The sequence below is a fragment of the Panthera uncia genome, chromosome A2 (assembly GCF_023721935.1).
Source record: "Panthera uncia isolate 11264 chromosome A2, Puncia_PCG_1.0, whole genome shotgun sequence".
Lineage (NCBI taxonomy): Eukaryota > Metazoa > Chordata > Mammalia > Carnivora > Felidae > Panthera > Panthera uncia.
In genome coordinates, this window is record NC_064816.1 from 68,554,978 (window position 1) to 68,568,314 (window position 13,337).

The 13,337-nt window shown below is 46.7% G+C and overlaps 1 protein-coding gene across 3 annotated transcripts in view; it reads left to right on the top strand.

Annotated features, from left to right (window-relative positions):
- The window catches only part of GLI3 (GLI family zinc finger 3), a 281,034-nt gene that overhangs the window by 57,953 nt on the left and 209,744 nt on the right, over positions 1-13,337 (top strand). The window contains exon 1 of one of the 3 annotated variants that reach the window (XM_049641307.1): positions 4,818-5,287. The exons of the other annotated variants lie outside the window; for them this stretch is intronic. The gene's annotated coding sequence lies outside the window, so the exon portion shown is untranslated. Of the gene's footprint in view, positions 1-4,817; positions 5,288-13,337 lie in introns of those variants that run through there. 3 annotated transcript variants of the gene reach the window in all.

Below are 13,337 nucleotides of genomic sequence, written 5' to 3' on the forward strand. Positions count from 1 at the left end.
CCAAAGCGACTTTTGCGTGTGACTGTGGGATTAAAGCACCTGCTTCTTGGGGGCCGGCAGTTTGGTCTCATTGGCATAACCAACCAACTACCTCCTGTAAGCGAGGGTCCCAGCAGAAGCTACATGTGTGAAACATCAAGTTAACTTTTAAAACTTTGTCAGCGCTTTGGGTGATACACATTTTTGTACTGACTTTTCTGGAACTTTCTGTTCCAGAGGAGAGAAGTTGCGTAGGTGGCTTCTGGTCCACAATGACATTTGCCTGCTGTCTTTGGCCAGCATCCTCTCAGCTGGGCCGCAGCTGGGCCCTCCTTGTCCACGGGCCCAGGGGCAGGGCATCTGCTCCGTGCACTTGATCTGTCCATGGGCCCCAGGGCAGGGCGTTGGCCCCGTGCACTTGGTCTGTAAGTTGCACAGCACCTGAAATCTGTTTTAGCGCTGATTTGAGAATGCGTTTATCTGGTTCTGTGAACAGCCTTCGAGTTCCCTGAAGGCAGAGCTGTGTCATATCTGTCTCAGTGCTCCCAACATCCAGGCCAGTCCCTCACATGGCAGGGTGTTAGGAATGTTTATGGAATTGTGTGTGACAGTGCGCAAATAGAACCTCATCCGAAGTTACGCGTTAGGCAGATGTGAATGGTTCTGGAGCAGGGTGGTGGTGATGGTTGTACAATACGTATGTACTTAACACCACTGAACTGAATGCTTACGAGTGGTTAGGACAGTAAATTTTATGTTGTGTATTTCACCAAAGTAAAAAAAAAAAAAAAAAAAAAAACTGGGGGAAAACGTAAGGAATTAGGCACCTCACCAGGACATGATGCTCTAGCATGGTCTTGTTTGGGCAGACCAAGGCCAGGAGGCACAGAGAATTTCCACTGAGGGGCTCGGTAGTTGTTTGCGTTGGTTTTCTGTGATTAAAATGCCCCTTATTGGGGTGGCTGCATGGCTCAGTTGGTAAAGCATCCGACTTCAGCTCAGGTATTGATCTCGTGGTTCATAAGTTCTAGCCCCGCATCGGGCTCTGTGCTGACAGCTCTGAGCCTGGAGCCTGCTTCGGATTCTGTGTCTCCCTCTCTCTCTGCCCCTCCCCCACTTTCTGCTCTGTCTCTCTCTCTCTGTCAAAAATAAATCAAAACATTAAAACAATTTTTTAAAAAAACGCCCCTTACTTGTCCCTGCTGATTTGTCTATGATTTTAAACTCGATTTTGAACTTGATTCCCTTTGCAGTTTGGCTTTAGTCCCTGCATCCCCTTGTTAAACTGCTTGCTAATGATCATCCTTGCATCAAGTTTGACATTTTTAATTTCTGCATTTTATTTTATTCCAGAATAGTTAACATTCAGTTTCAGGTGGTACAAGTGCTCCCCTTAATCCCCATCACCTATTTCGCCCACCCATCCCCCACCTTCCCTCTGGTGACCATCAGTTTGTTCTCTGTAGTTAAGAGTCTTGGCTTGTGTGTCTGTTTCTCTCTTTTTTTCCCCCTTGCTCACTTGTTTTGTGCCTTAAATTCCATACATGAATGAAATCAGACGGTATTTGCCTTTCTCTGACTGATTTCACTTAGCATTATTCTCTCTAGCTCCAACCATATTGTTGCAAATGGAAGATTTCATTCTTTTTTATGGTGGAGTAATATTCTGTTATATATATATGTATATATGTATGTAGGTATGTAACATATATGTTAAGGAATATTATATATGTATAACATCCATATGTAATATAACAGGATATAAATAATAGTATACATACATAATATAGCAGAATATATGTATACATACATAATATAGCAGAATATATATATATATATTCTGCTATATTATGTATGTATACTATTGTATGTATATACATATATATATATATATATATATGTACACACACACACACACACAATATTCTTTATCCATTCATCTGTCAGTGGATACTTGGGCTGCTTCTATAGTTTGGCTGTTGTAAATAATGCTGCTAGGGGTGCATGTATCCCTTTGAATTAGTGTTTATGTATTCTTCAGATTAATACCCAGTAGTGTGAATGCAGGGTCATAGGGTAGCTCTATTTTTAACTTTTTGAGGAGCCTCCACATTGTTTTCCACAGTGGCTGCACCAGTTTGCATTGTCACCAACAGTGCAAGAGGGTTCCTTTTTCTCCACATCCTCACCAACACTTGTTGTCTTTTGTGTTTTTGATTTTAGCCATTCTGACAGGTGTGAGGTGGTATCTCATTGTCGTTTTGATTTGCATTTCCCTGATGATCAGTGATGTTGAGAAGCTTTTCCTGTGTCTGTTGGCCATCTGGATGTCTTCTTTGGAGAAATGTCTGTTCGCTTCTTCTGCCCATTTTTTAATTGGATTATTTGTTTTTTTGGGTGTTGATGTGTATAAGTTCTTTATATATTTTGGATACTAACCCTTCATCAGATGTGTCATTTGCAAATACCTTCTCCCCTTCTGTAGGTTATCTTTTAATTTGTGGATCATTTCCTCTGCTGTGTTGAAGCTTTTTATGTTGATGTAGTGCCAATAGTTTATTTTTGCTTTTATTTTCCTTGCCTCTGGAGACATATGTAGAAAAATGTTGCTATGGCCTATGTCAGAGAAGTTACTGTGCTCTTTTCTAGGACTTTTATGGTTTCAGGTTTCACATTTTGGTTTTTAATCTTTTTTGAGTTTATTTTTGTGTATTATGTAAGAAAGTGGTCCAGGTTCAGTCTTCTACATGTTGCTGTGCAGTTTTCCCAACACCATTTGTTGAAGAGACATTCTTTTTTCCCATTGGATATTCTTGCCTGCTTTGTTTATGTTTCTACATTTTAAAGCCGCAGAAAAATGGAACTGGAGATCATGGGTCACAGGCTTGGGTCCTGGCGTCAGAAGGACGCTGCCATTTACTGTATCTGTTCTTTGCCTTTTTGCACTTGGGCCTCCTCACCTGCAGGCCGGTGATGGCAGTGGACGTGGCCTCATTTTGCCCCCTTGTTAACCTTTTCACTTTCAGTGCCCCTGGCTTCCGGAGGACCCATCACGATGACACCTTCCTCTATGTTTGAAGTCCCAGGAGTGGCCTGTATGTTTTTGTTCTTTGAATGTGCCGACCGCCTGTGCCTACCGTCCCCCCGGTTCTCTCTTCTCCCAGTGCTGGAATCTCGAGCTGTTTCCCGTTACTCAGTCTGAGGGTCCCCTGGGGACTTTGCTGACCCCCCCCTCCACTTCCACTGACCCCCACTAGAGTACAAGCTCTGCCAGGGGTCTGTAAGCTCCCAGAGGGAGTACAGAGATGGTCCCATCGGCCCCTGGCACAATGCCCTGTGTCACACAACAAGGCTCAGTAAGTAGGCAAATTACAGGGGAATAAACACAAGTGCCCCGTTCTTGGCCCCTTGCAGTGTTCACTTATGACCTGGGTCCGCTCCCTTATTTTAGTCTGGTGTGTGCTTTCTGTCCAGTATGTTGGCCGTCACCTAGAAATTCAGGGAAGGGTTTTACGGGTGCCCAGGGGAGGGCAGAGCCCCTGCGCTCCTCCTGGGCTCCTGGGCCCTGCCGGCTTTCCCAGCCCCTCCAGGCAGCGGAGCTCAGGAGTTGGGCTGCAGACCCGGCGATCGATACGCTGCCTTCAACTCAGGTCCGGAGAAGAGCAGCACAGCTCGTTGAAGATTCGGGAAGCGGTGCCTTGGAGGAAATCCTTGCCAAATTAAGTTTTGGACCTTTTCTTTTTCTCCGTAGCCTAGGGCTAAAAGAAGCAGGTTGTCTGAGACCCTTGAAGGGTGAGGAGGCAGGCTGTCCCAGCTGAGTTCAGACCGGGGCTGGGAGGCTGTTATTTGTACAGCTAACTTTGGGCATCTGTTTGCATGAATTCATGTCTTGTTCTGTTTCTTCTGACTGAGGAGGTTTTGGGGCCAAGCTGGGCCAAGCACCTGGAGAGGGAGGGAGGAAGAGAGAGAGAGAGAGAGAAACAGAGAAACAGAGTAGTGTATGGGCCTGAACAGGATTTGTCAGAACCTAGGGGCAAAGCAGCACACAAAACTGTGGAGGCGGCGTTCTCTGGACCTCTGCTTGGAACCCAGCTCCTTCTGGCATCTTGACGAATCTCTGAGGATATCCTTGGGTCAGCCCCAACATATGTGGGGTACGGGTAATGGGGTCTGAGTGCACATTAAATCCAGTAGAGATGGGGTTTCATGACAGGCTGGCTGGGACATCTGACACTTATTGGTCACCATACCTGATTTGGATGACCTTGCTGGCTCACCCGTGTGGCTGTCCTCCTCCATCATTCTGTGTGTGACGTGGAGCTCAGTGGACAAGTTCAGACACGCCACAAATGACAGCAGTGCTGAGGATTCCCTGGGCCCAGGCTTTGTTTCTGACTCTGCTGTGTGACCTCGGGGAAGTTTCTTACCCTCTCTGAGCTTTGGTTTTCTCCCTGCCAAAATAGGAATCGTTAAGATTGTGGTGAAGATTTAAGGAAATCAGTGCCATGAAGGGTTGCGCACAGCATGGCACTCACTAGCTTCGGATGTCGCTGTGTTATTTATTATTCATCTTAGCGGGCGAACTTACTCCCACAGGTTTTGCTTTTCCACAGAAGTTTGCGAAACTAAACTTGTTCCCTGCCCGCAGAACGTTTGTAAGGGAAACTGCCGTCACCTCCGGTTTTCAAAAGGAGGCAACCGAGGCCTAGAGGGGTGAAGTTTGTTTCCTCGGCTCGCACAACTGGACTGAGGTGCGGAAGGCGAGCATTTGGGGCGGGGGTGGGGATTGGTCCCGTGTACTTTATTCGCGCTCGCGTCACCGCCAAGTGGCAGCTAAAAACATCGATCCCTGTTGGTTACAGACCCTGGGGGAGGGGGATGAAATGCCACACGCGCGGTGCATTTTTTGATCAGCTAGCCTCAAGGCCTCTCTTGGTTGGAACTGAAAGGACTCACAATGGGTGCGACTCCGAGGGAACCGGCTGAATTTCTATAAATCAGGCAGCAGAGACATCCCACACTCTGCTGACAGAGCGTCTGCAGCGTGGGGTGAGAGGTTCTTCTGAGAACTAACATCTATAGCACGCTTCTCATGTGCGTCCGCTTAATCCTCGCGGCAAGCCCGCTGCTCGGCTCGCGCCCGCGCCGCCTACGAGGAACCGAAGCTGAGTGCAGAGAGGGGCGGGGCCTTGAACCCCGGCAGCCAGACTCCACGGCCGTGCTGTCACCCTCTGTGCGGCCCCAGGGAGGGGGCAGCGGACGAACACAGTTCATCAAAAACGAACAGAAGCTGCAGATGAAAGAGGAGGTCTGTGAACATGTGAAGGCTTTTTTTGTGTGTGTGAACCGAGACGGGCTTCAGTTATGCTCTGTGTGTCGGTGAAGAGGCACCGTGAACTCGCAGGTCGGCCGGCAAAGGGCCGATGTCTGAGGCTTCGCTCCGTTCCGGCAGCTGGTTAGCAACACGGAGCTGTGGATGTTTCCAGGGGAGGAAATGAATACACAGGCGTCGGGGGTGAAGGAGGCCAAGTGCGTGGAGTCGGCCGAGAGGTGGATTCGGTGGAAAGACGGACACAGAGTGTCCTCTGTAGACGCGATGTGGAACCGGTTCCCAGGGAGCCAGTCAGGAAACCAGAATCGGAGGGTCAATTCCCCGCTTTTCTCACAGATGAGAGTGGCCAAACAAAATCTGCAACTTTGAGGGTGGGGGAGTTTACCTGGTTTAGGTGGAAGAAGGCAGAAAAGAAAAACTAGGTGCCCAGTGTTAACAGGTGATGGCCATCTTTAATTGATTCTCAGTGTGATAAAAGTGCCCCCTGAAAGTTGGGAGCAATTGGAACGGTTGTGTATTTTTATTATACTCTGACCATGAATGCCCTTGGCATATTTGCCAAGTTTTACCCTGTAGAACACGTGAAACCATCCTACGTTTAATTTTGTTTTTAGTCCGATACCATCAGGAATCTGCTTTGCGTTGTCCTTTTGGTCCTTTGGAAGAAATCTTAAGTTGGGATATTTTGTAGAGTTATCACAGTTGGCCAAAATATTTCTGTACTCCCTCAACACGTCTCAGAAACCAAAGCCACGTGGCAGTGGCCAGGTACGTGTCCAATACGTAATGTCCACATGTATAAAGTTGTAAGAACCGAATGGATGAGCTCTGCTTTTGTTCTCAGTGACAGCTTTTACTTTTCTCCCTTGTCTGCCCTGGGTCCCTTCTACTTTGGAGAGAACACAGGCCCTTCTTGAGGCCACTGGCTGTTATTTCAGTTGATAGTGTTCCTGCAGAATTACCCGAGGTTCTTTCTGCTTTGGGGGGGACCAGTGACTCAGAAAACCCTGTGTGCTTAGGACAGGAGCCTGGTTTGGAATGTTCTAGTTATTCTTCTGGCAGGTCTATTCTGGTAGGCAAGTGAAGAAAGGGAAGGAGAACAGGAAAATACAGAAGAAACGTTGTTGGAGAATATTATTCTGTGTGTTGACGTCTAGATCAGAATAAGAAGGGGCAGCTTTACACAAAAGCAAAAATGGACTGCAACCTTGTTACCCCAGGTCTGTGCAGGACGCTCATTCATTCATGTCACCACTTATTTTAGAGACCACAAAGGTAATATTAACACAGTTTAAAAACTCCCTTTCCAGAAATTAGAGCCAGACTTGGGCCTTAGAAGTGAGTAACTTGGGCTGTGCAGGAACACACGAGGGAGGAGCTCTCAGAGTGTGTTAGACTGTTCTTGCCCGTGTGTCTGTCAAGGGCAGCCCGGCTCACCCAGCCTGGTGCTCATGAAGGCTCTATCTCCCCAGATGAGCCAGGCTTCAGGCATTTCAGGAGCCCCGACAGTGCAGCTACCTGTGGCACGATGCAAGATGAAAACCTAACCGTTGTCACGACAGCTTGACTTGGCAGGAAGATAGCGAGGGACCATCAGTAAGTGGCTGACAGCGGTCCCCCCTCCAAAGGGCAGGGTCTCACCAGAGGTGCTGCTGGGGTTGGGGAGGATCGCACTCGTTGGCCGGTTGTCTTGACTGGTTGTCTGTCTCGCTCTGACTGCCGTTCCCTACCAATGGGGTTCTGAATAGGGGGCTTCATCTCTCTGAGCCTCGGTTTCCGCCGTTGTACAATGTGCGGTCCTCTTCACAGCTCACAGGGCAGCTGCAGAGTCCATGCAGAGCTCTTCAAGTGTCCTGTTAAATGCAAGCTGCTAACAGTAAGTGAGGACTTGTGTTACCTTTACTCCAGGGTAAATCTCACCTCTGTTGCTGAAGGCTCTTCTCCTATCCTGGGCAGTGCGATGGAGCCCAGGTGGGAGGGCAGACCAGGGGAGTTGGGATGTCTGAGCGCTGTCCATCCCCGGGGCTGCACGCACCACCCAGGGAGGGAGCCTCAGGACGGGCTCTGACCCAGGACGGCGGTGCCGAGGATGGTTTTGAGGCCACTTCATCTTTTTAGCCCGTTAAGTGTTTCCGCTTCTTCATTTTACCATCTAATTGTGATGATTGATAGAAACACAGTAGTGCAAGCTCTCCAACTCCGGGGATCCTCCGCGGTGACCGTCCAAAGTGTTGTCTATCTTCTGTCCTACAGGCCCATGGTGGGGCAGTGAGGGCACCTAGGGGATCCACCCAAAATGAGCTGTTGGGACCTGAGCAGCATGTGTGAATCCTGCAGGGGTCCCCTGCCTCATTTTGGAGCTGTTCATATGATTTTATCCTTAGGGTCAGTGTGAGGGCACACTGTGCTTAACTTTTGTGGGTAAAAAAAGAGACATTCCTCCCTTGCCCCCAAAACATCATTAAAACATGGGGGAGAATTCCTAGTAGAAATAGATAAAACATGGTCTTAGGTCTTTCCTTTATTTTTCTAGTATCTAACCCCTGTGTGGATAATGAATGTCCGATGTTTTCTGCAGTGGGAAGGGGAATCCTCAAGAGAGTCCAGTGCCAAGCATCAGCATACCTTTGGAAAAAGTACCTTTGGAAATTATAAACTCTCATGTTGTGAGAAGCCCCACATCCCAGGGCCTTTGATGCCCAGCCTCTGTCCTTTCTGTCTCACTGCACTGTCTGTGTCCTGTAGCATTTGATTATGGTTTTCTAATAGCAAAGCAATACTGAATGTAGAAAATATTGAAAAACATAGCAAAATAAACTAAAGTTCACCCTAATTCCACTAATCACATATGGGTGAAAATTAACATTTTAGCACATTCCCTTCTAGCCTTTTTTCTACACATGTATATCTTCACATCGCTTCCCCATCATGGCATAGGAGTTGGAAACTCTCCTGTCTAATTCCTTCCGTATGTGCTTTGACTCATGATCTCCTTTTTCAGTTCTTCTTGTCGGAAAGGATTTTTAAAATCCTAAGATTTTCACGTACAGAAGCCAAAAACATACTGTTTTGTGAAACGCATGACACAGTTACTTATATGGTGGAAAAGGGCACAAAATCACATCCCATCCAGATTTCTGTAAAAAAAATTTTTTTTTACGTTTATTTGAGACAGAAAGAGACAGAGTACAAGTAGGGGAGGAGCAGAGAGAAAAGGAGACACAGAATCTCAAGCAGGCTCCAGGCCCTGAGCTGTGCACACAGAGCCCGACGCAGGGCCCAAACTCACAAACCGTGAGATCATGACCTGAGCTGAAGTCAGACATTTAACCGACTGAGCCACCCAGGGCCCCCCCCCCCCGCCTTTATCTATCTATCTATTTATTTATTTATTTATTTATTTATTTATTATGTTGTTATTATTATTATTTTTACACATCCCATATTTCTGAGCAACCTTTGAGAATTTTGCAATCTCAACCAACACTTTTGAATCTAACATTTGTTCCAAGCCAAGGTGAGAGGCTGGACAGAGTGATCTGACAATATAGTGCCTAGAGCTGCAGAGGGTCAGAAGAGCTGGAAAAAACAGTGTGAGTTTGCAGGGGAAGACATTGCCATTGCAGTTTTTCTAGAACTGTGTGATTGCACGCAGAATGATTAATAAATAGCCGTGTGCTGAGTCAGCTGGGTGTTAGCTGCAGGGAGGAGAGACACATGAATCCTCACAGGTTGTATTTTGTCTGGGGAATCAGGGTTAAACTGGGCATGAGCTCAAAGAGTGCGTAATACCTCCTTCCCACCCCCGAGGGGGATTTAGGAAAGGGGAAAAAAAATGCTCAAATACTTGATTGTGGCAATTGCGGTGAGGGTTCTGGCATCACTCTTATTTACCGCTAACTCATATTTCACAAAGACCAAGAGCTCTCTTAAAGAGCCATTGCGCTCTGTGTAGGAAATGGATAATATTTAAGCCTGAGATAGCTCTGCAAAGACCTATTTCTCTCTAAATTAAATATTCCTTGAAGGCTTTTTTTTTTTTTTTTTTTTAATTCTAGAAAAATGTGAGAAAATGCAGCAAGTGGAAGAGAATAAAAACCACTCCTCATCGACCACGCAGAGATAACCACCCCTGTGACCATTCTGGTCTACGCTTCTTTCCTGGCCTCCCACCTCTCCTCTCTGCTTGTTCCTCTCCTATTGTTGGGCCATTTAGGAGTTCCCTGCTGTTACACATAGCATTTCAGCAAGCATCCTTGAAACCAAGACTTTGCATGGAAGCTAAATGACTCCTTTGGATATGTACCCAGCAAAGGGAGTATTGGGCCATCTGGGATAGACATTTAAGACTTGTCACACAGGTCACCAAACTGGTGGACAGGAACGTGAGAGTACTCAATGTACTGCTTTTACCCTGCTGGCAATGTGGTTTTCTCCTTTACTCACTCAGCCTTTACCCACTCTTCCTAATTTGGTAGCAAGGCCAAAAAACAAACAAACAAAAAACCAGTGTCCTGTTTCAGTGCTCACTTCCTTTATTATGTAATGAAGTTGAAAACTACGTCTTATTTTCTCCTGGTGCATTTAAATTTCTTCTGCAATGAACTGCCTGTTCATCCCTCCCACCCCCACCCCTGCCTATTAGGGAGTTTTTTGTTTTTGTTTTTTTTTTCTGTTGTAGAGTAACACTTTTTTAGATGGTGTGAGTTTGAATGTATTTGTATTTTCTAAGTGTTTATTTACTTATTTTGAGAGAGAGAGAGTGAGAGAACAGGGGAAGGGCGGAGAGAGAGGGAGACGGAGAATCCCAAGCAGGCTCCGTGCTGTTAGCCCAGAGCCTGATGTGGGACTCGAAACAATGAACCATGAGATCACGACCTGAGCCAAAATCAAGAGTCAGATGCTTAACTGACTAAGCCACCCTAGTGCCCCTGAGTGTATTTGTATTAAGCCACTTAAAATACACAGGTGGAAGTGTCATATTTAAGAAAGAGAATAGCACTTGGGAATGGGAGCACATGAGTGGAGTCTGAAGAAGAGGATGTTTAGAAACGGTTTGGAAGTTTTTCCCACTTTCCACTGAAGGAAGGATGCGTGTAGGGAGGTGCACATGTTGTAGATTTTCACAGACCAGATGTACTTGTGCAGCCGGCACCAAACCCCAGAAACCGACCATCGTAAGCTCCTCTGAGCCCCCTCACCCCTGACTTCTACCAGCGTAGGTGAGTTGTGGCTGTTTTTGTACTTGGTACATTTGTGTCTGGCTTCTTCCCTCTTGCTCTACATTATGTTTGTAAGATGCACCCCTCTTCTGGGTAGCTGTAGATGTCCGTCCACCTTGCTCTGTAGTATTCCTTTGTGCGCCAATGTGCCATGACGTGGCTCCTTTCCACTGCCGACAGGCATTTGGCAGTTTCAGATTCTTGGTTACAAATGGTGCTGTTGTAAATATTCTAGTAGATGTCTTGGTAGCCCTGGTGTTAGATGGCATTTTAACCAGCTTCATGTGTCCACATGCCTCTTCGGCCCCCCTGCACCTCTGTCTCTTGAACAGAAAGTAAAAGAGCAGCGTGAACTTGCGTGGACCGTGTTCTTGTCCTGTCTTTCCATGGAGTTCCTTTTAGTTAGGATGAGAGTAATGAAGTTCTCTTAACAAGGTACCAAGGACTGATCTAAATTGTAGCTAATGGCTGTGGGCTTCAGGCTGGGCTCTCATCTTTACGTGGAGAATTACATTTTCTGTCCTGTTATTTTCTTCTTTATCAGTTCTTGATTCGCCCCAGTAAACTTGAAGGTTCAAATGGCCTTCAGAGGAAAGAGTTTATTAACACATTGGTCTTACAAGCAACTTGCCTGGGTTTACTGGTTTAATGAAAACCACATCTTTGGGGTAAGGAGTTGGACTTAGGCCATGTGCGTGCGTGAGCCGAGTTTGAGAGATGGACCAAATCTAGATCACATTGCTGTGTGATCTTTTGGTAGAATTAAATAAAAGGCATTAAAAAAATTTATAGCTGCCTTTTACCAGCTTTATGTCTGATTTTTTTTCTCTCTGTCTCTAGATTCTTTGGCTGACATGAGTTTTGAAGTTCTGCCACATTCACTTATCAGCCTGTGGCAAATGCAGTCCTCACCAGAGAGAAGATGAAAGACTGAGAGTTAAAAAAAAAAAAAAACCCATGTGCTACATAAAAATGCCCTGCCCTTGCAAGGAACTGGCAGTTACCTTCCTCCCCTCTGCCGCCCCCTCTCTCTGTACGTGGAGGGAAAGGCTTGTTTCTTAAATTACTATTCTTTAATCCATCAATTGTGTGTATCTCTTTAAAACTTATCAATACCTTCTGTAAACACATCCAACCCGACAATTCAGTGTCTTGAGGAGAGCCAGGTATTTGTCGGTATATTTCCAGTTGTATGGGTATCTCTGTAAACTACGAATCACTCTACACTTCTCTCATATGTGTGGCTACATTTTCATCTCCCCAGTGACTCCCACGAAGCGAGTATTGGACACATGACAAATCTCCACCTTGAACAGGTGAAACACCGATGTTGGGAGGGAGTCCCTTGGTAGAACAGTATGTGTCCTTTGTCTGTTTGCTTATTTTCACTCTCATTGCTTTGGTGTCCTTAATGTTTTATCTGCCATCAAAGGACACTAGCCTTAAATTGATGAACAACAATATGATGTTCTTCTAAAAAAAATTTTCTTAATGTTTATATTTGAGAGAGGGGGTGGGGTGGGGAGAGGCAGAGAGAGAGAGAGAGAGAGAGAGAGACAGAATCTGAAGCAGGCTTCAGGTTCTGAGCTGGCAGTGCAGAGCCCGATGCAAGGTTCGAACCCACGAACTGTGAGATCATGACCTGAGCCGAAGTCGGATGCTTAACCAACTGAGCCACCCAGGCGCCCCCCCCAACATGATGTTCTTAATAATCTGGCAACAGTAAAAGGAGCACAGATAAGCAGAACCAGCTCCTGGAGAAATGGTGCCATAGCTGATTTCCTTCCCTCTCTCCCTTCTTCGTCACCCCTCCCCTGTTTAAAGCTATGCTTCCGTTTCTGGCATCTTGTTTCTTGGGGCCCCATTGCCAGACCCCCCCCCCCGGACACCCCAGAATCCTTTCCTCCTTGGCCTTCATCCTGATCAGGTCGATGCTGCCACCCCCCCTTGGAAACAACACGGTAGCAGCAGCAGACCTGCCTGGCCAAGACCAGACAGCACCTGCTAGTCCTTCTGCATATCAGTTCCGGATTCACCCCCCGGGGGATTCTCTAGTGCCTGTGGTGTGCTTGGTGTGTAAGAGAACCCGCAGCAGCTAGATGCAGCCCCTGCCCTCAGGGAGCTCACATTCTAGGGGTTCTCCTGGCCGAGATAAACAAATATGCAGCTAGTTATGGAGAGTGGGAGAGATGCCCTGGAGGCATTGGGCAGGAGGGGTACAGCCTCAGAGGCTGGGGAGGGAGGAGGCTGAAGGTGGTTCCTTGTGCACAGAGCCTGTATTCAGGCCAGGCAGCTTGGGATTGATTGGTCTTGTCGACCCCTGGCTTCCTGGAAGGTTTGCGAGCAGAGGAGAAGATTTTTCGGCAGTGGGTCACAGGAACTTGTAACAGTGTTTTGGTCTTCCGTACTGCACGTTTTTCACTCTTGGAATTAAGATCAAATGTATGAGATTTTAGGATTCACGAGATACCTGTTTCCCAGCATAGCGTATTTTTTCTATGGTTTGAAGCTCCTTTGCCAGACCGGGTTCTACGTCTTTGATTGAGTTGTTGAGAATGTTGCGATGATCAGTGACTTTACAGATTCACTTGTTCACTTTTAAGGAGATTTTTAAGTGTTCTTTTCCGTGGTCAGTATGTCAGAGCAGTAAACAGGTTTAGGACTTGGTATCACCAGCGGCTAGTTTTCAATGAAACCAAGGCCAGCCATGGAGTGAGTGGGGAAGGAGACCCCCAAATGCACCGGCCTTATACAGTTTTTAATGACACGATAAATTGTGCGACACATTTCTTTTCGTGACCTGA